Here is a 25392-nt window from a genome sequence, read left to right as displayed (position 1 = left end):
AGTTGTTGTGTTATAGGATTGATGTCAAGTGTCAATGTTCAGAACATATATGAAAGAAATCTCTTCAATTGGGTGATGATAGTAGACAAATGTAATTAGAATAACTGGTGACTAAAATCAAAGAGGAATCTTCAATAAGAAGAACCTTAGTAAGAAATTGAGCGACAATAGAAAGACATAGTTAGAACAACTAGTGACTGATGTGAGAGATCTTCTATTGGAGGAATCTCAAAAGTGACACAAGAAATAGTATGCAGATGCAGTTAGAATAACTAGTGACTGATGCAAAAGATATCTTTCATGAGAGGAATCTCAAAAGTGACACTAGCGATAGTAGGCAAATGTAGTTAAAACAATTGGTGACTGATGTGAGAGATCTTCTATAAGAGGAATCTTGATAGTGCACAAGTGACAGTAGGTAGATGCAATTAGAATAACTAGTGACTGTCATGAAAGAGATCTTCTATGAGAGGAATCTCAAAAGTGACACTAGCAATAGTAGGTAGATGCGATTAGAATAACTAGTGCCTATCATGAAAGAGATCTTCTATGAGAGGAGTCACAATAGTGACACGAGTGACAGTAGGAAAATGCAGTTAGAACAACTGGTGACTATCATGAAAGAGATCTTACATGAGAGGAATCTCAAAAGTGACACTAGTGATAGTAGGCAAATGCAGTTAGAACAACTAGTGTCTAACATGAGAGAGATTCCTATGACACTATAGGTTGTTGCCCCTAAGTTATGATAAGAGTCAATCCATGGATGCATGAGTGAAAGTAGCAAACTAAAGTAGGAAAACAACTATACAAGAGCCAAAAGATGCACTACAAGATATAGCATTTGAAACAAGAGGCATCTATTTACCAGGTGTAGATGCTCAAAAATCAGAAAACACTTAAATCATGCAATTCTAATCAATTAGTGCAAATTAAAGAGAGAATCAGAAGAGACACAACAAACTTTCAAATCAAAAATCACATCAGGTCATTAATCACCTATCAAATCGACAAGACCTAAATCAACTTTAAAAGAGGAGAAAAATAATTCAAATTCATAAAATAAAATTCAAAAAAGGAGGGGAAAGACAAAAGTGTTGAAAATAAATAAGGCATTTATTAAATCAACAAAATCATTTATCCTCATAAGATTGAAAATCTCCCTTTTTCATTTTAAAAGAATTAGAAATATCCTCAATTATCCTGAAAATCAAGTCTACTGGACTCTTCCTCTTGGTCTCTTATGAGATATTTCTAGTTTCACTTTCACCCCTAGTCATAGGTGAAAATCCGAATTCTTACCCCAACCCCTTCTGAAATCCTATAAATAGGAGGGAAATCTAAGAGGCAAGGGACCCAAGTTTTTATGCATCTACACTATACGCACATTTGAACTCATCATTTTAACATTTTTATTGTAGCAAGTTCATAGCATTTTAGCATCATTTATTGCATATTAGTTCATGGCATGATCATTTCAAGAGCATTTCTAGGAGTTTTATTTCACCTATAATATGTATTTTAGCCATAGATCTTGCATGTTTTCATTGTAGATCTATATTCTAACCATACTCCCAATCTAGAACTATCACTAAGATGCTACTCTAAGAGCTATTTTAGCAGTTGTAGTTAGGGAAAGATGATACACTCATAGAGATAACATTTTTTTGATGATATATTGGGTCTAGTATAGTTCGTCATCAGTCCATTTTCATTCTACACTAAAGTTTCATGAATACGTGTTCTCACCATGTACAAAATGGTGCCCACCATGGGCCTGAACTAAAAGCCTCTCTGTTTTAAAGTTTTTCAATCTAATTTTTTATTTCTAGTATAGATCTATATTTCTTGATATTCTCTTGTGTAGATTTGATCAAATACAGGTTCTACAATATCTGTGAGACCTCATATCAGCAAGAACAACATTCCAAAGTCCTCCCTAAGCTACAAGGGTTGGATCTAAATTTTTTGACACTTCTACACCTTGTTTCAATGCTTCTGAGAGATATTTTGATGCTTATGAACTTTATTTTAATGCATTTAATCTTCCTATAGCACATATACATAGTTTTGTAATGCATTTACATAGTTTTGTAACACATTTACGTAGTTTTGTAACACATTTACACAATCCTGTAACACATCTACATCTTTTTTATAGTGCATATGAATCATCTTATAGTGCACTTGATTTTCTTATAGAATATTTACATGATAAAATAATGCATATAAGGTTTCCTATAATGCATATGAGCATTTCTTTAGTGCATCTGGTAAAAATTACAGTTTTTTGATTGTAACTTCCATATCTGAATATCTTTTGTTTATGGGTCCCTTTTGCATTAACGAAAAGGCCTTCAAATTATAGACAACGTGCAATAGGAATGAAGACCCTCATAAATGTGCCTAGCCTTTGCTAACTCTAAATCAAGTAGGTGGACCTCGACTCTTGTTGATTAAAAGTATGGCATTTATAAGTTTTCAAGCATAGCTTAATAAGAACATTTGATCTCGCTAATCTAATAAAGAAGTAGGCCTATGCTCTCAACTCCTTCGAGTTGATCAAAATGCCCAACCTTCTGTAAAGATCAATCACAATTGAACAAGGAAAGAACCCACATGTAGCCTAATTAGGAGCCCCTCTATCTTTAGTAGTATACGGGTTGGTAATTAAACCTTTGTGTCTGTCATGTTTGGAGAGCCAAAATAGTAGGGATATGCTCTTATTCTTCTCGAGTGATCAGATTTCCAGACCTATTTGTGACTTCCATTTCTCGCTTTTCACTAGGTGGGATTATCTAGCCATAGAAGGGCTACCTCCCCAGTTTCCTTAGTAGGGCAAGTGAGAGGGATTTCCCCCTAATCTTGTATTCCTAATCAAATGCAAGCCACCTATATTCAAAACATAGCCTTCCTCTAGTAGTACCATAAGGGATTGTACCAAACCTCCCTAGCATTGGTGGGAAGCTCTGTCATAGGAGAGGTAGATCTGATCATAATTGGAACACTAAGACCCACTAGTCACTAGCTTTAGGTAACCATGATAGGAAGCCATTTTTCTTTCATTTTCTATGTGTGTACGATTTTTCATTTTGTTTTGGTCTCACTACTATTGTGCTTGGAAGTGCTTTAAAACTTTATAATGAACACCACTACAAATCACAAAACTTCCAGAAGGACAAACCTCAAATTGGTATCGATAAACAAAGTCTAAGACAAAGACATTGCTAAACAACCCTTAAAGTAACACATATATTGCATAAAAAAATGCTTCTAAATATTCCTGTAATGCTTTTGATTTTTTTTATGATGCATACACCTATAAAACAACACATTTGAGCCTTGAAACAATGCATCTAATTCATAAAATAGCACTTATGACAATTAAATTAATGCATCTGAGTACTTAAATAGCGCATATGAACAATGGAACAATGTGTTTGATTACTAAAATAGTGCATCTGACCATTCCTATGATGCATCTGAGCAAAAGCATAAAATAAAGGCTACCTATGTGCATAATAATCACAAACAAATGATCAATTTGGATACCCTTTTCCTTGCTGGTATTTTACAAAGTCTAAGAAATTTCATATTTGATCGAAAACATCCTTCCAAAACAAGTAGAGCTAAAAACATCATTATCACCTCAATAGTTACCATTGTTTCATTTTGCACATCAATTCAAAAAAATTTGGAGACACACATCCATCCCTTACCTGACTTCATGAAAGTGAAACTCATCCTATCAACTTTCCTAAACACCTTGTCCAATCTAGCTTGTTACCACAAACAAATCATGGTCAATAGGAACCCTTTCCTTTTTGAAAAATGCCTAAGAACTAAAGGAATCCAACTCATGTTTCATGCCACTGCATAAAACTGGTACAGCTACAAGACCAAAGGGATCACCTATATGAGTGAGTTCTAGAACAACCAATAGGACCATCAAATGAACATGACCTCTAAATCTCCTCGAGCCTACTACAACAATAGATTTCCCATAGAACATAGTTATTCACAAGTTGCCCTTGTTTAATCAAAAATTTGAATCCATGGCCACAATTGGTTCATCTAATGTCTGGGATGATAGAAGTATTGAAACTAAGATTGAAGATTTCTAGTAAAATCCTGAGCTTGTCGACATAATGGACAAGATACTTGAAAAACATAAGGAACATTATATACTAGTGTTAGCACAACAAGGTGCAAAATTACCATCTAATTTTGATGTGACCAACTTGAAATGAAATGAAGAAGAGTCACCCCTAGATATTTTCATGCAAAAATTACAAGACTTATAAATGAAAATGGAAAGAGTGAAGAGAGGAAAAACACAACCCATAGAATTCAGCCTCAAGAAGGTGTGCCCTCTCCTCTTTGATAAGAACATTACCTTCATGTCTTTCCCACAAAATGTGCAAATACCAAAATATGATAAATATTTTGGTACCTCAGATCCACAAGACCACCTCAGACAATTCTATACCTTGAGTATGGAATTTTTCCATGACATGACGTACCTAATGTGATTATTTCCTAGAAGCCATGGAGTGGTTCTCTAAGCTACCCTCCAATATCAAAACCTTTGACCAACTAGCTTTCATGTTCATCTCCAAGTACTCCTAAAATATTGAAAGGGAAGTTACAATGATCAACCTATGCAACATGAAACAACTCCCCAGTGAGTCATTCAAAACTTTCTTACAATTATGGAGACACACTTTCACTAAGTACCATAGAGACATACTCGATAAAGAGAAGACTGCCATCTTCATTAATAGTTTCTCCAAACCAATGAATTATTGACTTCCAACTCCAAGGGCCCAAAGTTTTCAAAACCACCTTAGAAAATTTTGCTAAGGTAGAAGAGACTTTACTAAATAATGACATCATTAAACTATCAAATGATGGTAAGGGCTTTTCAATTAACTCCACACAGACTCATAATTCCTCTGATCAGACCACCGATAAACAAAATTTGTGGTGGTGAAACATCAACAAGAACACTGTTAATGATGGGATGGTTGAAGCCAACCATGTGAAACCTCAAAACCAATCCCATCTAAACCAATCATATCCTATTGTCAACAACACTAACCTGAATGCACCCCAACAAGATAATGCCCGCCCATTCTATCAATGTAATGTGGAAACTCCCTCGACAAGAAATCAACAAGTTGCTTACAATCTAGGTTCTCCCTCACCACAAATACCAATCTTCTAATATACCCAAGGTATATGCTCCTATGAGAGTGCCTTGCAAACCCTCTTGGCAGATGAGCTCATTGTACATCCTAAGGCTAAACTCTATGAACCCCAAGTCAAACCAAAATGGTGGAATGACAAACACATTTGTGCTTACCATCAAAACAAGGGGCATTTAACAAACAATTGTTTTGACCTCAAGGGGGCAATCCAAAAATTGATCAATGATGGGTTCATCAAAGTAAACAACCTTAGCAATAATGAGGATCATACGGCCTTCAAGAACCCTTTCATGAGTCATGAAAATGGTGAATCCTCCAAAGCTAATTAGAATGCACTCCCTCAAACTAAGGTTAATTATGTGCATCATTATGACAACACCATTAAGACGATTTCCAGCTTTGATGATACCATAAACGTCATCATAGTTAAGGATAAAAACAAAAAACAATCCTTGAACATTGTTACCCAAGGCCAAGCCTCTAAAGTTATTCTACCAAGACCTGTGACAAACTTTGGCCCTACAACTACAAGCTCCTCCTTGCCCAAGTACAACCTAGTTAATCAATTACTCAAGACTTTGACCCACATCTCTATTTTCAAACTATTGCAAATCTCTGTAGAGCATAAAGAAATACTCACCAAAGCATTAGTGCCAAATGACCTAGATGTGAGTAGATTCTAGAATATGGTCAGCAATCTAGTTGCCCCTCACTACGTGTCTTCTTTAGCTCAAGATGACATTTCTATCATCTAGCCACAAAATTCTTCTTTGCATATTGAAGTATTCAACCATAGGAACCGAGTTAAGAGAGCATTGGTCAATGGTGGGGCTAGTCTCACTTTTTGCACACTCAATTTAGTAAAAGTCCTTAGGTATATAGAGGGTGTTGTTGACCCAAGAAATAAAATTACCATCAAGGCTTATGACGATGAAGAAAGATCCTCCAAAGGCATGGTTAAATTACCAATTAGAGTAGGACTGGTTGTGAAAGAGACTGTTTGTCAGGTCTTAGACCTACAATTAACTTATAACATCCTATTGGAAAGACCATGGATTCATGACATGCAAGTTGTTCCCTCCACCTACCACTAGTGCCTTAAATTTCCTTACATGGGTCAAGAGGTGACCATACCCAGAGATCAACACTTTGCCTAGTATTGTAACTCACTTGTCCCTCATAATAGGGAAGAAACTAGCACATCAACAGGTGACATCAGCCAATCCATAGCTATAGACACTTTACACTCTACTAATCAAATGAGGAACCACTCATCAACATCAACTAAGGGTAAAGTGAAAGTGGTTTGTTCTAGTCCTTCCACTCCTTCACCACCGTCATCATCAAAAGATCCTAAACAATCACACTATGAGGAAATGGATAAACTAGTGAAAGAATTTGATAGAAAGTGTAAGTTGCACCATAAAGGGGTAGACCAATACTCAGTCTCCCTATTTGATCCCCCACTTTCTCTGAGGTCTCATAGAAAACTATCATCCACCAAGCCATATCATGCACATTTTATCAAAGCAAGTGGCACACCTCAAAACTCAGTGGAAGACATCAGTCAATAGAACATTGACATATCCTCCCACCTACATGGGAAAGGCTTTGACCTAATGAAAAAGATGGGATACATGAGAGATGGTCCCTTAGGGAAAGGGACAAGCATCATCAAACCTCTAATGGCATAGTTCAAGTCCAACAAGTCTAAAATAGGGGTAGGTTATGGTAGACAAAACAAAGCGCAAACCTCTTCCAAAGCTTGTTTGAAGCATAATGATCCTTCCTCTTCTACCTTGGTTTGGGTACCCAAACAAAAAGACAATTATACCTTGGCAACAACTAACATCATAAATGTGAATTTGTCCCCCTCAAGTTCACATTCCATGGAAGAACCACCCATAAATACCAATAATGAAGATGATGATTATTCCACTAAATGGGAATTTGAGTAACTATCTAAGTAGTCTCTCCATGACAAAGAATGTGATGTTTTCCACATACGCACCCCTGACAGTTTGGCTACACAAAGAACAACTCATAGTTCAAGATCCACTTCACCGAGAAATAGAGTACATCAGGGTGGCTTAGAAGATGATGAGCACAAGGAACGGTTTCAATTTAAAACCTTATTCCCTAACTTCTTTCCAATAGAAGTTGAAGATGATTACTACAAGCCTCTCACAAGCTCTACTTTCCTCAACACTCTAGAAGAAGTCCATGTCATAGATCTAATGAATACAACATATGAGCCATCCAATGAAATTATGTCTTTAAACCCCACTGAACCCTTTTACATGCTATGAATCATTTTCCCTAGTCCAACCTAAACTCATTAATTTGGATACAATCGAGAGAAGGAAGATCTTATGAAGTTAGAAGATAGATTGTGTGTTATATTTGTAACAACTTAGAACACATTGCTCAGAAGTCATGCACTTGATAATTAGCAGAATCTTAGAAGTAGAGCACCTATATGTTAGTTATGCAACAACTTTGGACACACAGTGAAGTACTACAAAATGGATAGAAACTTTAGAGATAGAAGAAACAATGGAAGAAACTTTAGCAATAGAAGAAATAATAGAAGGTACCATGAAAGGAACTCTAGGACTAGCAAAGAAAATCAAGAACAAAGAAATATTATGAGTAAACTTTGAGAAGAACTCAATGAAGCATTTGTGAAAGGAACAAACATCTCAAAAGAAAATTTAGATGATGATGAGATAGGAAGATCAAAGTCAGTTGTTGAGTTAAACTAAGCTTGTTCATAGAATCAGTATTTGAGAACTTCATTCAGAGACCAAAGTAGAGATAGTGAAGTTGGGAAAAGGCATATTCAGCTATGTTTAGACCATACCTAAGCTTGCTTGTGATGTGGAGCTCATATAAAGAAGTTATGATGGAATTTAGAGTTATTGGTATTACAATAAGAATCAGTCTTATAATAAAAGATAAAAAGTAAGTTTTTTTAGAGAATTTTTTGATGCAAAATCTTGAGGATATTTTTCATAATGGAAGGAGGCTATGGTAAACCTTGGGTGACATCCAAAGATTGTATAGATGATCTTGAGTAGTTAACTGATTGCATAATGCAAGTAATAGATTTTTCATATTTGTGAGGTACACAATTAGTGCAAGTTCAAGTTGAGGGATAAATGGAGTATAGAATTGATTTTAATTCATTGTGAAACATTTGAAGTGAAGAGCATTTTGAAGCAACTTGTCAGAGTGATTTCGAAGCAAACCCTATTTTCGAAAAGAGGTATTTTTTCATTTTTTTTGCAAAATTTGTTTAGTAAAAGATATTGTTTGATAAAGATCATGGATATGTCAATAGTACACAGTGTTGAGAATGGAGATAGACCTAAGTTTAAGATGGTTTATGTAAAACCTAATGAAGCAAACCCTAACTCTATGTTGTCTATTACTCTGAACAATGTAGTTTATGTAGAAGACATAGAAAGTTATTTGAATTGCAAGTTTGAATCAATTAGTAGTTAATATATGAATAAGGATATGGAACTAGTCTTTAACCATCACATGATAGTGAAGCCTGAATTTGAACATTTAAAAGAATTAGACTTGTTTAAGTATCATTTCTACTATGAGCTAGATATAGATGAATGGACTCAAATCATATTGAGTAAGATACATGATGGAAAATTGTGGATGCAAGATAATGTAGTAAACATTTCAGTCAACTTTATACATGAGGTAATTGGTCTTAAAAAATAAGGCAATGTACCCATAGGTGAGAAATTGGTAAAGATGAAAGTAGAAAGTTATATTAAGGTTATATACAATGGGAAGGCTATGGTAATTAGCTCCATCAAGTAGGATGATGTGAGATTTCTTAGTAGAATTATTGCTTATTTAGTTTGTGCAAGTTCTAACAAAGGTGAACTCTCAGCTAGATTTATATATGTAGCTTATAAGATATGTGTTGAGAAGGAGCAAGTAAATCTAAGTGAAATACTAAGGATGCAACTCTTGGAAAACCTTGAAAAGATTAAGGGAACCAAGAATGGTGTGTTTAGATTCCAATCATTGATAAATCACATATTCTTCCATGTATTGAAGAGATTTCCCTACTTATTAGTAGCATATATGATGAGTAGTGACAGATGCACTATGGAGAAGATCATAGAGTATGCAGAAGATACCCTACAGATAAGATATTGGACAATGAAATCCTAATTATGAGGACTTTCCAAAATGAGATGAAACAAAGATTTAGGATTTCACCTACAATTATGGATACATTCAAGGAGGATATATGTATTCTAGTTTATACAAATCATACTTATATTCAAGCAGTGGAACCTTGAGAGACATTTTAAGATCCCTTGAGCTATGAGTTGAGTGATGATGTTGCAGTTCGTTACATTGATTTTTTTTTTAAATTCAAAGAAAGAAAAAGAAGAATATAGATTTGGCACCTATGATGAGAATATATAGCACGCTCATCAAGCAACTTTGGAGAAGGCATCTCATAAGAAGGTTGAATCTATTATGAGGAAGGCATTATCAAAGGCCAGAATGACAGAAAGTGAATTTGAGGTTGTGAGACAAACATTGAATCAAGGTGTATTGAACATACAACTCTTGTCAGTATCAATTGCTGAGACATCTTCAGAGTAGAGCATACCGTATGTGGTAGTATTCGATGTTCAGCATAGTAAGCAAAAAAGAAAATTAGAAAGATTAGTTGAAGCATTATCTTCAAAGGTAAAGAGGGTCAAATAGATGGCCACAAGACCTGGTAAGAGGTAGAAAACATTGTTGACAATTGATTCAAGTGATGAAGAAGAGGAGGAACAGGAAACTAAACAAGCTGAAAAGGTGACTCCACCTAAGCAAGCAGCAAGAAAAGCTTCGCAACCATAGAAGCTAAAGATTGAGAAGATTAACACAATGATTTTCAATGAGGAAAACTTTGTTCAAATAAAAAAAATTTATGACATATAAAATAATTTTGAGAAGGATCAGATTGATATATCTACTGTGAGATATATTATAGCAAATAATATTACTATGAGAGATATCAAAGGAGTAGTGAACCAAAAAGTCTATGAGAGACTTATAGATAAGAAGACTCCTACAAAGAAAGAAGACGTTGAACTTTAGGAGTCTATGCTAAGGACTATCTACAAGACTAGTGATGAAGATGAAATTATGAGATTGTTGAATAACCTCACACCATATTTGAGGAATAAGTTGAGGCCATTCTTATTTATGGTTGGTGAGAAGCATAAGTTGAGAAAGGATATTGCAATAGCTATCAATAAGATGTCGACAGAGTCATAGGCAGCATCTCCTCTAGCTCCAAGAACCTTAGAAGTATCAGTAAGTGGTGACACCATGAAGATTGATCAAACCAATATTACTTTTAACATTGATGATACCAATTCATTTGGTAGCTCCAAACCAAATGTACTTGATACTAAAGATATTAAGAAAACATTGAAACAAATTGAGGAAGAAAAGAGGCTACTAGAAAAAGAAAAGTAGAAGATAGAGGAAGCCAAGCACCAACTACTTGAGGAAGAACAGAAAAGAAATGAAGATGAAGAAAAGATAAAAATTGTAGAGTAAAAGAGGAAAAAGAAAACTAAGGAAGAAGAGAAGAAAAGATCAGAAGAGAAGAGAGAAAAAGAAGAAAAGGAAAAGAAAGAAGAGGAAGAGAAAAGAGCACAATAAGTAGCAAAGAAATAGAGGGAGGATAAGACTAAATCATCTAGTTCATCTACTCTACTCTCTCTTACTAGTTTAACTATTGATGATTATGATCAAACTAATCTAATTTCATCCTTATCTAAACTTTTACAAAAGAATAAAATGGTGAAAATTTTGCAGAGATCATTAATGGAAGTTATTGATAGATTGTACAATACTTTGATAGTACAACATACTGAGTTAGATCCTGAACAGAGAGCACAGGCAGTGCTAAAATCTTTTGATTAAGAGTTTACGATTTTTTGAATGGTGTAGAGGTGAAGGCTCAAATTTCCCATGATGTTAACTTGTTTAGCACCATATGAAAGAATATCAAGATAACTTAGTCAATCTTGATACATGCATAAAAGAGCTTCAAAAATGTCAGTAGGAAGGGAAAACTTTGTATGTTAAGTGTACCTTATAATACAAATTGACTAAGGATTTGGACATTTAGTTAGACACTAAGATGAGTGAGCTAGAAGCTTTATCCAACCAAATCTAACATCCATCTAGCAAAGTTGATGATTTTGAGAGTCAAGTTTCCAGTGTTCACTGCAAGATCAAGAAGTTGGAATTTTAGAAAGAGAAATTTTTGAAGAGAACATCTAATTTCAGAGAATATATTGCTCTAAAGTTATCTTTTGTTGAGAAGAAGCTAGAGGAATGTGTCAAGGCCAAGGACACATATACAAATTTTTTATATTTAGATATCAATGTAGTTGAGATTGTATCATATGCATTATGTGCAATTCTCACATCAACTAAGTCCAAAGAGACATGGACAAAAGGTATGGACAATCAGAAGACTATTTTTGATGATTGTATGAAGATTATTTCAGCATAAAGATGGACAACAATTTTGATACTTTTTAGGCAAAATCTTGACATTTTGACCTTTGTCATTGATGTCAAAGGGGAGAGATGTGAAAATTGTATACATGAAGAAAGGAGAGATTGTTGGGAGAAATACATGTGAAGATTGTAAAGGTATAAAGTATATTGTAAGGGGGGCATATATGTAAAGTTGAACAAGTTATAATAGATATAATGTTTATTTTGATAGTTAAGTTTTGTCACTTAACCAATTTTCCTTATTTTGTTGCCATCAATGCCAAAGGGGGAGATTGTTGACAATTTTCTAATTGTGATATGTAATTTTTTTCATTAATGGCAACGAATGATGTACATGTTGACAAGAAACCATAGAAATAAGGATACTTAGTGTTTGGTAATTAGAAAATTGTCTAAGTATAGAATTTGGTTTATAGCAGTGTATTGTTTTGTTTATAACATGTTACAGACATCATATTATGACTAGAAAAGTTGCATGGAGATATTATACATGTTTATGATGGTGTGTATAACCTTGGAAGTTTTTACGGACTATACAAAATAGAGATAATCATGTTTTGATGATGCAGGATAGCAGAATTGAAGGAAAGAATTATTTTGTTTACAAAAAAATTACTTGTACAATTACTCTAACTTGGAAAAGTGAATTGTGGTCCTAGTTGACCCAAAAATAATTTATGTAAAGGTATGGTATTTATGCAAAAAACTTCTTGTGATGAGAAGTGTGCTTGTGATTGTGAAGCTATGCTAAGTAACTGAACTTTTGTGAAAGTGGTATATGCAAAGTTTTGTATGAGCTATCTAGTGATTTGAGATTGAGATGAAGATTAGTGATCAGATAAGGAAGGCAAATAATAGTAAATTACTTGTTTGAGCAATGAGCTCTTCTTGTAGTTTAAATTGCATGTTTAGGTAGTGGACTCATCTTGCATACATTATACAACTCCTAATAGGGTTGGAATCTCCTACTAGTGATTCAAAGTCTCTAATAGGGACTGCTTACATTGAATTTTTTCATTGACTCCTAACAAGGTCCATCCTCTAACAAGGAACTTATATATTAATATATTATCTAGTGGGTATCATCCCCACCTTGGTTTTCCCTAGCTAACAAAATATGGTGTTATGATTTATCTCTATGCATTACTGTTCTTACTATTCAGCATTACTTTATTACTTTGTTATGCGTGGTTTAAAGTAAGTAATAATATCTAGTTTGCAACTAAAGTTTGTAGATTACCTATTCACACCCCCACCCACCCCCCCCCCCCCCCCCCCCCCCCCCAACCCCCCCAGTAATCCCTATTTCTAATAGTTATCTCCATCTCTGAAGGAATGTGAGGAAAGGTTCCCCATCTTTCTGTTTAAGGTTACACAAGTCTTGTATGTTAACTGGATGTTGCATGTTGTGGGAGTACTATTGAACAAATAGGTTAGCAATCTCATTGAATGCTTTGATACTAATAGGCAATCATGAAAACCATTCCATGGCCTAACCACGTAGACTTCATGGGAATAGATGCATGAGATATGTCTAATTATGCATAAATTCAATAGACAAGGCACCAAATTCCCATAAATGATATTGGAGATCTGAAGTTCCAAAGTATTTATTGCACTTGGGTAACTCAACTCCTCTTACAAAAGCAGGCATGTCTATACTCTTTTCAAAAGAAAATGGACAAAGAGTGTCTAGGGTGTATGTTTTTGTAGGTTTGTCCTTATCACACATCATTTGGGCTAACTATTCTTGCATGATCTTTAGTTTTTTTGCAACTTGGACATTTCAGTTTCCTCTTCAAGTGTAATGATTGTTTCAACATTAAAGTGATTAGGTAGCTTGGCTCCCTCCTGAGCAAGTTTGAGAAAGTATTTCTCTTTCTCTTTGTTAAGCAAGATTTCCATGACTTTATGGAAGTGTTTATCCTTATGAAATCTTTTGATGTGTTTGGGAAGTATTTCTTTGTCTTCCTCATTCTCATCAATAAAATGATCTTTACATCTTTCATTCCTTTGGTGATCTTATTCTCCATTATGTTCTCCATTTTTGGGGTTTTGATCAGCTATGCCAGGAATATGATAAGTTTTAGTGTATGTTGGTTGAAAAGGTCTCTTGAATAAGAATTTAGATTTTTTGTTTAGAGATGTATGACCTTTGTTAGTTTTAGGATCCTCTTGATACAAGGGGTTCCTCATTTGCTATAAGTTTATGGAAAGCGTTCTCTAAACATGAGGGGATCTAATAAGTGAAGGAGATCATGAAGACTCCTCACTAGATGTATTGGATATAGACCTTGTATAAGCTGAGAAGCAACCTCTACCATAATTATGACCCATAGCTCTACCTCATCTAATTCTATGGGGATGAAACACATTTCTACTCCTTGTTGCCACAGTCATAGACAATGACAAGGAGCAAAAGCCTAGACAAAGACCACACTAGAACATAGCCTTAAAAAGTGAGATAAGGGTGTTGTATACTTAGGTACAAGTCATCTAAGTAATGGCTAGAATAGTTAAGGGTTATGACTATCATGACAAAAAGTACGACAAACACAAGAGGACAAAATAAGATAACTAAGTGAGGAGACTAGTCCATGTCTAGATTACAAGTTGTCAACTAAGCAAGGAGTCACCATTTGGCACTATTTACCAATAGAGAAGTGATCAAATATTGCAAACACAAATTAGACTTGGAGTGTAGATAAATCTAACATAATAGTTTGACATCTTCAAGACAAGATCCTATGAGAGGATTCACAGGAAACTGTGTGAGAAAGTACAACAAAGCATGCAAATATTCATAACAACAAAGTTGAACTAATTTTCTCATGTGAGGACTTGCATGGAGTCATGCAAGGATTTGAAAATTTAATAAAAAGATAGAATTTTGGCATCAGTAAATAGTGTTTGGAAAAATCTTGCACAAAAATTCATAGAGAGTCATGTGAGGACTTGCATAGAGCTGCATGAGGAAGTGCTAACAGAGAGTTTTCTCATGTGAGAATTCATAGAACTAGGCATGAGGAAAGGACCAAATCAAGAGTTTTTGATTGAATTTGAAAATATTTTCAATGGTTTCAACAATTTTGAATAGAGTGTTGATTGTGTTGACAAGTTTTAGACAAATATTAGCATAGTTTTCAAGTTTTGGACATCATTTTGGTTTTCGAATAGATAGCTATTTTCAGACATCGAAAGTAAGCACTAGTCACAAAAAATCTAACCAAGGGAAAAGAAACTTAGAGGGACAAGGGAGTCTTGAACTTTTGTTTGTTTGATAGATTTGGACAAGTTTAAAAACTCAAAAAAAAGACGCACTTTATCCCTCTAACCAAAAATGGTAGAGGAAGCAAAACCTTTGTCTCACAACTTATGTGCATGTGTTCACCTCACATAGCCATGTCACCCAACTAGAGGGTACCCATGCTTTTGGTGTATTCCAAGGACTTTATAACATATATGTTGAATCAACACCCTTATGGTAGGGGTCAAGCACATATACCACCTTCCAGCATCTAGGTACATGCCTATGGTGAGTATCTGTAGGAGAGATTCTTCCCCCTCCTTGCACAAAGATTATGCCCCCTTTCAAAGGTGAACCAAGTAGCAATTAACTAAGAGGTTTTTACTTGGCTTCCATTCATATTAACCCCCAGTGGCTTTGTGAATGAAATTGAGGCCAATAGCCCACACCAGCATCTAAAAGTGCACACACTTGACTGGCAAGACTGGGGTTGGTAGTGGCCAATGCAATAGATAGAGCCTCTTCTTGATATGCAATACCAAAATGAAGAAGAGGAAATTAACATGGCTTTGGAGTATTTTTCTCAAAAAATATTTTTTATCATAGTGAGTTGGAATCTTGGATGAAAGGAGTGTGCTCACTTGGCTCATTCCTAGAGGTTGGATCACTCTGGCAGGCCCTCTAAAGGTTTACTTGGACTAGTGGTTCAGATCTAAGGGTCTAAGTTTCTGATTTTCTGCAAGGGGAAAGAGCATACTCCTCTACCTCATCACCTTACCCAAACACATAGAACATGTTCATCATTGAGTTAGCTTATTGATCTTGACTTGTCTTTTCTCAAGATTTTGATTTCCTAAAAGGATGTCATCATCCCTTCATAAAAAAGACTCATACAGGAGAGTCACTAACTTTCTTGCCTCCCTTGGGTACCATCTTTCAAAGGCATCTATGTTTCTAATTTACTCTTGGGTAGTAGTAAAGAGCATACACCCCTATTCCTTTGTTTAGAACCCTACAGAGTTCACAAGCCCTATTAAACTATGTGTAAGAAAGTAGTAAAATAAAAAACAATGTTTAAGTGGGTTTGAATTGATTCTTCAACATGCATATCTTCTACAAACATCCTATAATCAAATGGTCAATACTATTTCAAGGCTCTATAATAAGGTTTCTTTGATAAGCATCCTGCAAAGCACTGTTAAGCTATTGAAAATCATAAGTTTCAAAAGTGAAAATACTTTAGAAACAACCATTAGCTTAATCATGATGATAAAAACTAAATCTAAAAATTGCACTTTACATTTACTAATGTGGAATTTTGCACAAAATCTTGCATAGGCATACGCAAGAAAATAGAATGTACCACGTGAGAAACTGTGCAATTATACACTTTTTCGCATGAGGAAGTGCAGTACAGGGAGAAAAATCTTAGGTTCTTTGCCTAAAAATGAGATTTTTCATGCGAGAAACTGGAGTACTGTACAGATGATAGTGATAGAATATCAAAATATGCAAAAGAAGGAACAAATGAGGCTAGAAACTTTTTTTCTCAGCCCCACAGTGGGTGCTAGAAATGTATGTGGGAAATGTGGGCCTCAATCTTCACACACACTTCAACATGATCATTATATGTGGAATCACCCTAGAATGAACATTGGGTTGTTCATCCGAAATAATTCAGCAAACTGATATGTTGCCTTCAAACTGGATTGATTATGCTATTGCTCTTAGAACACGAAGCTAGCAACCAGACATCTAGAATGAAGGATTTATTTCTATGAAGCTAACCATACATATATTAAGCTAAGAATAAAGAAGAGCATTTTATTCTAAATAGATGCATTTTAAAGCTAGAATGATATTGTAATGCAAGGAAAATGGCAAGCTATGAATGTATGATAGAATAAGTATTTTAGAATAAGTTTGATACAATTCAATTTCAACCTCTATAATGAGGAATTGAAGGCTTCTTAAATAGAACCCCAGAAATTGATCAATAGTTAAGATCAAATAGAACAAAAAGTTGAGATTGGAAATGAGATTCAGTTGGATTGGAACTTCCTTATGTAGATGGAGTTAATTAATTCACTTCTGAGTGTCATGGAGAGTTAACTAATTCTCTTTTGAGTATGAGAAAGAGTTAACTAAATTAATTCCATTTTCAATTTCAGTTCACTCAAAGTTTCCATTTCTGAACTAAAGAAAGAATTTGGAGAGTATATTTAATTTAATAAAATTGAATATGACCTCATAAATGGATATTCTTAATTAATTGAACAATTAAATTCAATATATTAAAATGAGAATATAATCTTATTAAATAAAAAACATTTAATTCCCTTGTACATTAGCTAAAAAGGTAATTTGAATTTAATTAAAAGTATGAAGACTTATAATTAAATTAAACTTAATTAATAGGTATAATGTAGCTAATTTGAGTCAATACTTAGGAATTAAATAAAGAGTGTGACTAATATAGATTAGGGTTTTTTACATTTGACACTTAGGTCAAGTGGTGATTATCAGAATAAGAATTGCCTAGTAAAATAGGACTTAGGATTGATCAAAAAATAGACCCAAATTGGTTTGCATGGCAATGTGCCAATTTTGGGGTATTAAAGATTCGAGAACTTATATGAGCTTGGATACTGATTTTTTAGAGGCCTACAAATTATGTACTAACTTTGAAAATCATTTCCATAGTGACTCTTATGAATATACCTTGCAAAATGGGTTGTTGTTCAAGGGTTAGCAATTGTGCATCCCAAGGAGATATATGAGGGAAAATCGCATACAACAGAAGCACAATGGGAGCATGAGTGAGCATTTTGACCTTAACAAGACCTTAGACCTTGTGAAAAGGTTTTGCTACTGGCCCAAGATGGAAAAGGATATAAGGAGGTATGTAGAATAATGTGAGATATGTCAGAAGGAAAAGGGCACTTCATCCAATGCAAGACTCTACCAACCTCTACCCATTCCTAATAGGCATTGGGAATGCATCAGCATGGATTTTATAGTGGGATTTCCAAGGACAAGGATAGGGTTAGATAGTGTGTTTGTGGTGGTAGATAGGCTTAACAAGATGAGCCATTTCATCTCCTGCAACCCAACACATGATGCAAGCAATATAGCCAATCTCTTCTTTAAGGAGGTGTTCAAGATGCATGGTTTTTCCAAGGAGCATAGTAGCTAATAGATATGCCAAATTCATGGGGCACTTTTGGAAGGCCCTATGGAAAAGGTTGGGAGAAAACCTAGCTTATAATTTTTCCTATCATCCCCAAATAGATGGGTAGACATAGGTCATCAATAGGGTCCTAGGAAACCTCTTAAGGTGTCTTACCAAGGAGTATGGATGGAGTTGGGAGCAAGTCATAGCTCAGGAAATTTTTTTCTACAATGATAGCAAGAATAGGAAAATAGGCTTAAGTCCTTTTAAAGTAGTATATGGAACTCATCCAAGGGGGAAAATGTAGTTAAGAGACCTACTAGTACATGACAACATCAGTGAGCATGTTGATCACTTTTTTCAGCCTATGAAAGAGGTGCATGATCAAGTTAAGTAGACCTTGATGGAGGAAAATCATAAGTTGAAGGAGAAGAAGGATGAGGGGAGAAGAGAACTATAGTTTCAAGTGGGAGACATGGTGATGGTCTATTTCAACAAAGCCAAGTTACATAGGGCATCCCTAGTAAGTTGTAGATGAAGAGGATTGGGCCATGCAAGGTACTAGAGAAGTATGGACCCAATGCCTATAATGTAGACTTACCCAAAGACATGGCTATCTCTCCCATCTTCAATGTTAAAGACTCTATACCTTACAAAGTTCCAAGGCTGGATGAAGAAAATTATTAGGAATATCTAAGTAAGGATATCTGAGACCTACATGTACTTGAAAAGAAGCAACCATAGGTGGAGACGATATTGGATTCTAGAGTGGAAAAAGTACAAGGAACAAGGTTTGTAAAGAACATCTAGTGAAATGGTTAGATACGCCTGAAGCTGAAACAACTCAGATTGCTGAGAATGATTTCAAGAAGCATGGTATCAGGAAGGAGTTCATCTCTCCACAAGTACCTTAGGCTTCTTCTTGTAGGGAGAGAATGGTGCAGGAGCACCTAGGGGTATGGTAATACCCTAACTCAAGTTTTTGTTTGTAAATGGTCTAACCAACCATTTAGGGAATAGGTGCTACATATAAAGTCCCAAGTTAGTCTTAGGAGGTGTGGTTAGTTAAGTGTGGAGTGTGAGTCAAGTTTTCATCAACTAGGTCTTAGCAAGCCTAAAAATTGCTTAATGTTTCTCTATGAGGCAAAAAATGAAAAATGCCTAAAATGGGGCAATAAATGTTCAAATAAGGTCATTAGAGGTCTTAGGTTAAATTTATGAAGATGAAAACCAAATTGGTCAAGTTTCGAGGCTTAGATTGCAAAATTGCAAAAGTTGTCAAAAAGTTACTCATTGACAACTTTACAATTTTTGCACAATTTTGGAAAATGGGTAATGTGGGTAGTTATAGCTCAAAAAAATGGCAAGGTAGTTAGAAGAGCCTATAAAAACACCTTCCAACTCATTTATATGGGTTGGTCATACATCTGTATGCACAACATATACATGAAGGAGAGTTTTGCTTGACAGAAAATGGAGTTTGGAGGATTGGGCAAAGAAACTTAATTGAATGGCTTACTATTTTGAAAGGAGTAGTGTCTTAAGATCATGTGTTAATTTTGTGCATAATTTTTCTGATCTTGAGCGTGTTTTATATAGGGTTTACAAAATTAGTTAAGATTTGTGTTCCTAATGTCTAGTTTTGAATCACCAACACTCAAATGGCTATAGCTTGAACTTCCATGGTCAAAACACAATGGCCTTTGGAAATCAAGAAATATCCCCTATACATTATGTATATAGTGATTTTTAGGTTTGTTGAATCTAAGTAGCTAATTTTACAAGTGAGTGCTAGGCAAGAAAGAAAGGCTTGGCAAGGTGCAATGAAAGCTTGTAATGGAGTTTTGGTGAAAATAGAGGATTGGCATGTGACAATCTTTCTTATTTAATTATGGGATAGGATACCAAGGGTCTATAACTCAAAGGAGGATGTTGGATGAGGAGTTTGGAGCAATTAGAGAGAGTTTCACTATCATTTCCTTTGAAACCCTTAAAACAAGGGTTTTCTAGAACTATACTGTACAGACACCATAGGAGCCTAAGACATAAAAAAATATTCAAGCCTAGGTTGATCGGAAACAAAATCATAAAGACATCAACAAGCCTTGTTAATATTTTTTGTGAGTTATTGCATGTTCCTTCTTTTTAGAAGGGCTAATAGGGGCTCCTAGGGCTACAAGAGCAAACATTACAAATTGGAGTTGTGGGTATGGTAGACCTACCCAAAGGATTCATAATGGAGTGAAAATGATTAAGAACCATAGAAAGATGGTGTGGACTTGATTTTTACCCTTTGAATTCATTTGGTGGAGTTTTGGCTTGCTAGGTCAAAAGATGCATGGTTGGGGTTGTGGAGTGAGGAGTGAAACTTAAGTTGATTGGTGAGTTTCTTGGAGAGAAGGGATTGGTGTTAGGTTGTGGTTAAAATACTTATATAAAAAGGCTTAGGGTTAGGGATTGTTTCATAGGGTGTGATGCAAAATTGGTTCTTGCGATGGTATCAAGCTATAAGGGATTATGGATTGTAATTAGGTTGTAGTCACTAGATCATAAAAATATTGGACTTGTTTGGTGGACATAGCCCAGGGTTTGGGTGAACCACATTAAATCTTGGTGCCTTGTGTTCTTTTCTATGTGATCTATTATTTTTTCTTGTTTTTGGTTATATTTGCATGTAATTTTTACTTCTGTCCATGGTTTAATACTAATTAGTGGTATCAGAGCCTAGTTGTTTTTTAGTTATTCTTTGTAGGAAAATTCACGGTTGAGTTGGAGTCTCACGGTTGAGTAAGAGCAATGGAAGATGAGGGTAAAATGAGGGTTGATAGGTTTAATGGGCAGAACTTCCAATTATGGAACATGCAAATGGAAGACTATTGATATCAGAAGGATTTATGGAAGTTGTTGGAAGGCACAGCCAAGAATTAGGGATCTATGTCAAATGATGAATGGTATCTTTTGGACAGAAAGGCACTTGGAAGAATTCGATTGTGCCTGGCACCATTAGTGGCATTTAATATTACAAAAGAAAAGACAACAGAAGAATTGATGAAAACCCTAGCGACACTATATGAAAAGACCTCCACTTCAAACAAGGTATTTCTCATGAAGTGTTTATTTAATATGAAACTGGAAAAAGTTGGATCTATTACAGATCATTTAAATGAGTTTAATACTATTACTAGTCAGTTATCTTCTGTGGGTATCAATTTTGAAGAAGAAATTAGGGCTCTCTTGATTTTGTGTTCTTTTTTTGAAAGGTAGAATGGCTTGGTAATGGCTGTGAGTAATTATGTTCCTGGATCTAGTACCCTAAAATATGATGATTTGATCGGTGTTATTTTGAGTGAGGAAACTCATAGGAAAATCTTAGGTGCATCTACATCAAGAAGTGCTTTAAATGCACAAAGCAAGGGTAGAACAACTGAGAGAGGAAGTAATTCTAGAAATTGTGGGAAATCAAGAGGAAAGTCAAAGGGGAGGAGGTCTCAATCGAGAGGACCGAAAAACTACTAGTACTATGGGAAACCAGGGCACAAAAAGAAAGATTGCTGGAATTGAAAGAAAAATGAAGGAGATAAATCAGATGGAGACAAGGAGGAAAATGTGGTAAGTAAAAAATCTGAAGAGGATGCTTTTCTTCTATCTTTAGAAAGTGTTGATGATTCATGGGTTTTAGATTTTGGTGCTTCATTTCATACTACACCTCATAGAGGTTATTTAATTGTTTATGTCTAAGGGGATTTTGGGCTTGTTTATTTGGGGGATAATGAACCCTGTCAAATTTTTGGAAAGGGAAAAATTAATATTAAGTTGCAGAATGGAAATCATTGGCTACTACATGAGGTAAGACATGTTCCAATGTTGAGTAGGAATTTAATTTCAGTAGGGCAACTCGGTGATGAGGGTTGTGTAGTTACTTTTAATGATAAAAATTGGAAGGTTTCAAAAGATTCCCTTGTAGTAGCTAAAAGTGTAAAAGTAGGCACGTTATATCTTTGTACAGGTCATATTATTCCTTCTACTTTAATTTTTTTAGAGAAAAATGAATGTTCAGGAACAATTGTTGTAGTTGAGCAGGGAGAACAAATAGCTATTATAGATTCTAATACAGGGTAAAAGCACAAACCTGTGTCACCTTTTATAAAGAAAAGTGATATCAGAATGTGACAGTTCAACATTAATGACAAAAAAAATGGTATTTGCGTTTAAAATATGAAGATGATGATAGCTACATTATTTTATGTTTATATGTTGATGATATGCTTGTAGCTGGGTCTAACATGGATCACATTAAGGGGTTAAAAAGCCAATTAGCACATGTATTTTCTATGAAGGATTTGAGGGCAGCAAAAAAAATCCTTGGTATGAAGATTTGTAGAGATAGGAAAAATAGAACATTGATGCTATCTCAGGCTGATTATGTTGAGAAGGTGTTGCAACGTTTCTCTATGAAGAATGTTAAAGGTGTCAGCACACCTTTACCTAGTCATTTGAAGTTGACTAAGGAGATGTGTCCTAAGACACAAGAAGAGGAGGATAAGATGTCCAAGGTACCCTATGCTTCAGTCGTAGGAATCTTGATGTATGCTATGGTATGTACTAGGCCAAATATTGAACATGCAGTGGGAGTTGTTAGCAGGTATATGAGTCATCCACGAATCGAGCATTGGAATGCAGTCAAATGGATTCTCAAATTTTTGAGAGGAACATCTAATAAGTGTTTACACTTTGGGGGCTCTACTACTGATTTACAGGGCTATGTTGACTCAGATTTGGTAGGGGATATTGATACTAGGTGGAGTACTACAGGTTATGTCTTTACTATTGGTGGGGCAGTCATGAGCTAGGTTTCTAGGTTACAAAAGGTTAATGCTTTATCCACTACAGAGGTAGAGTATGTAGCTACTACAATAGTAGCCAAGGAGATGATATGGCTTCGATTCTTCTTGTAAGAATTGGGACATCCTCAGAAGGATAATTATTTGTTCATAGATAGTCATAGTGTCATTCATCTTGCAAAGAATTCAGCTCTGCATTCAAAGACCAAACACATACAATTGTGGTACCATTTAATTTGGTCATTTTTGGAGGATGGACATTTAAATTTGGAGAAGATACATACTAATGAAAATCCAGCAGATATGTTGAAAAAGGTAGTAAGAAGGGAGAAGTTGAACTCCTCTTCAGCTTTGGTTGGTCTTCTAGACTGAATATGAATAAAAGAATAGTAGAGTCCAGTGTGGTTTGATCCAGTGGGAGCCCCATGTGTTAACGGTATTACTAAAAGATCAATCTCCAAGTGGGAGATTGTTATTTAGTGTGGAGCCTGATCAGTCCCCAAGTGGGAGATTATTAGTTTGTGGTGACTAATCAAGAAAGTACTATATATACTTCATAAATTCTTTGGGGTCCCAAAAAAATAAATTTGGGCCCTATTTTATCGAGATTTTGGGCTGACATGTAATTATTAATTATAACCTTAAAGTGGTTAAAATACTTGTATAAAAGGGCTTAGGGTTAGGGATTGTTTCATAGGGTGTGATGCAAAATTGGTTCTTACGGCAGTATTGAGCTATAAGGGATTACATATTGTCATTAGGTTGTAATCACTAGATCATAAAAATATTGGACTTGCTGTTTGGTGGACGTAGCCCAACATTTGGGTGAATGACGTTAAATCTTGGTGCCTTGTGCTCTTTTCTATGTGATCTATTATTTTTTCTTGTTATTGGTTATATTTGCATGTGATTGTTACTTCTATCTGTGGTTTAATCCTAACAATTGGAAGTGAGTCTGCTAGGTTGGGGTTTGGATAGGAACCCTAGGTAGGCGAGGAGTGTCCTTGTTAGAGAAGAAAATCTCTAGAGTGAAGAAGCTACCCATCAAATATCTTTGTGAGCTATTCCATAACTTGGCCACTAAGACTCTGAGGAAAGACCGGCATAAGATAAGTGTAATCATGCATAAAATCCATACTCAAAGTATAAATTGCCTAGTGTGATCAGAAGGGTCCCTACTTCCATCATCCTTTTCCTATTTGGGAATTACATTGGAAAGAAGAACAACAACATTACACATGTTCAGTCTAGTTCTAAGGAAAAAGCTAAAATAGACCCCCCCTATAGACCTTGGTGACCTAGATGTGGAAACTAGTGAAGGCCATACACATTTGAATAAGATTACTTTAAATCTAAGGAAGATGCAGATGGTGGTTAGAAATATTAATGTTGATGAGGATGATATAGGTTTTGGGTCTAAGGATAGTGTTGAAATAAAGGCTAGTAGACCAAAGAAAAAATAGAAAGTGGTGAGGAGTATATACATTGAAGAAGAAGAAGAAGAAGAAGAAGACATATTAGAGTCTCAAAATGATAAGGCCAAACTAGAGGTGGATACCACTACCAACAATAGGGATTCTATGCATTTCTATTAGCTTCAAAATTAACATTGTTGATTCCATTTCTCCTAAGGGCTCCAAAGGCCTCAAAGATAATTCTCCTATGATAGCTACTTTCCTGTTGGTCCTATGAATAAAGATGCTTCTCCTATGAAAGCCAATTTACTTTTTGGTCCTTTTGACAAGGGGAAGAAAAAATTAGATGATTTTTTTAACCCTCCTCATGTGTAGGATGAGGCAAGTGTGAAGGCTAAAGCTAACTACTAGAATTGTGGCTTCCTCATGGATGAGGAGAAATGTTTGAAGAAGGAGGTGAACAACTTGAATATCATGGTCACTAATTTGTAGGAGAGATTCTCTACCCTAGAGGACTTTTTTGTTAAAGTGATGCACTCAACAACTACTATGATACAATTCCTTAACAAGGAGATAGATGAGGGCTTGAAAGGTGATATCAAGGTGATTCAAAGAGGTTGTAAAAGTTATTGGTGGATGATTGTCGAGAGTTTTTCTCTCAAAATCCTTGAAGAAAACCACCAAAAATAAATGATTTTAATTTATTTAATGTTTCTCTTTAGTTTTGTTGGTAACATGGTTTAGAGTACTTTCCCTACATGACACTTAAACACTTGTTTTAGTAACTCCATATTTGATAGTTATTGTAGTAATATACTTACTCTCTTTAGTAATATGATGAATCACAATACTCTTGGTTTAAACTCTATTTTTAACTACTATAGTTTGTTTAGTATGTTATTTCTAGAGAGGTGGGATGATTTTTTGATAT

Source organism: Cupressus sempervirens, chromosome 1 (genome assembly GCF_028749045.1).
Source record: "Cupressus sempervirens isolate cs-2001-9-10 chromosome 1, ASM2874904v1, whole genome shotgun sequence".
In the NCBI taxonomy this organism is placed as follows: domain Eukaryota; kingdom Viridiplantae; phylum Streptophyta; class Pinopsida; order Cupressales; family Cupressaceae; genus Cupressus; species Cupressus sempervirens.
Note: the sequence above shows the minus strand (reverse complement) of the source record.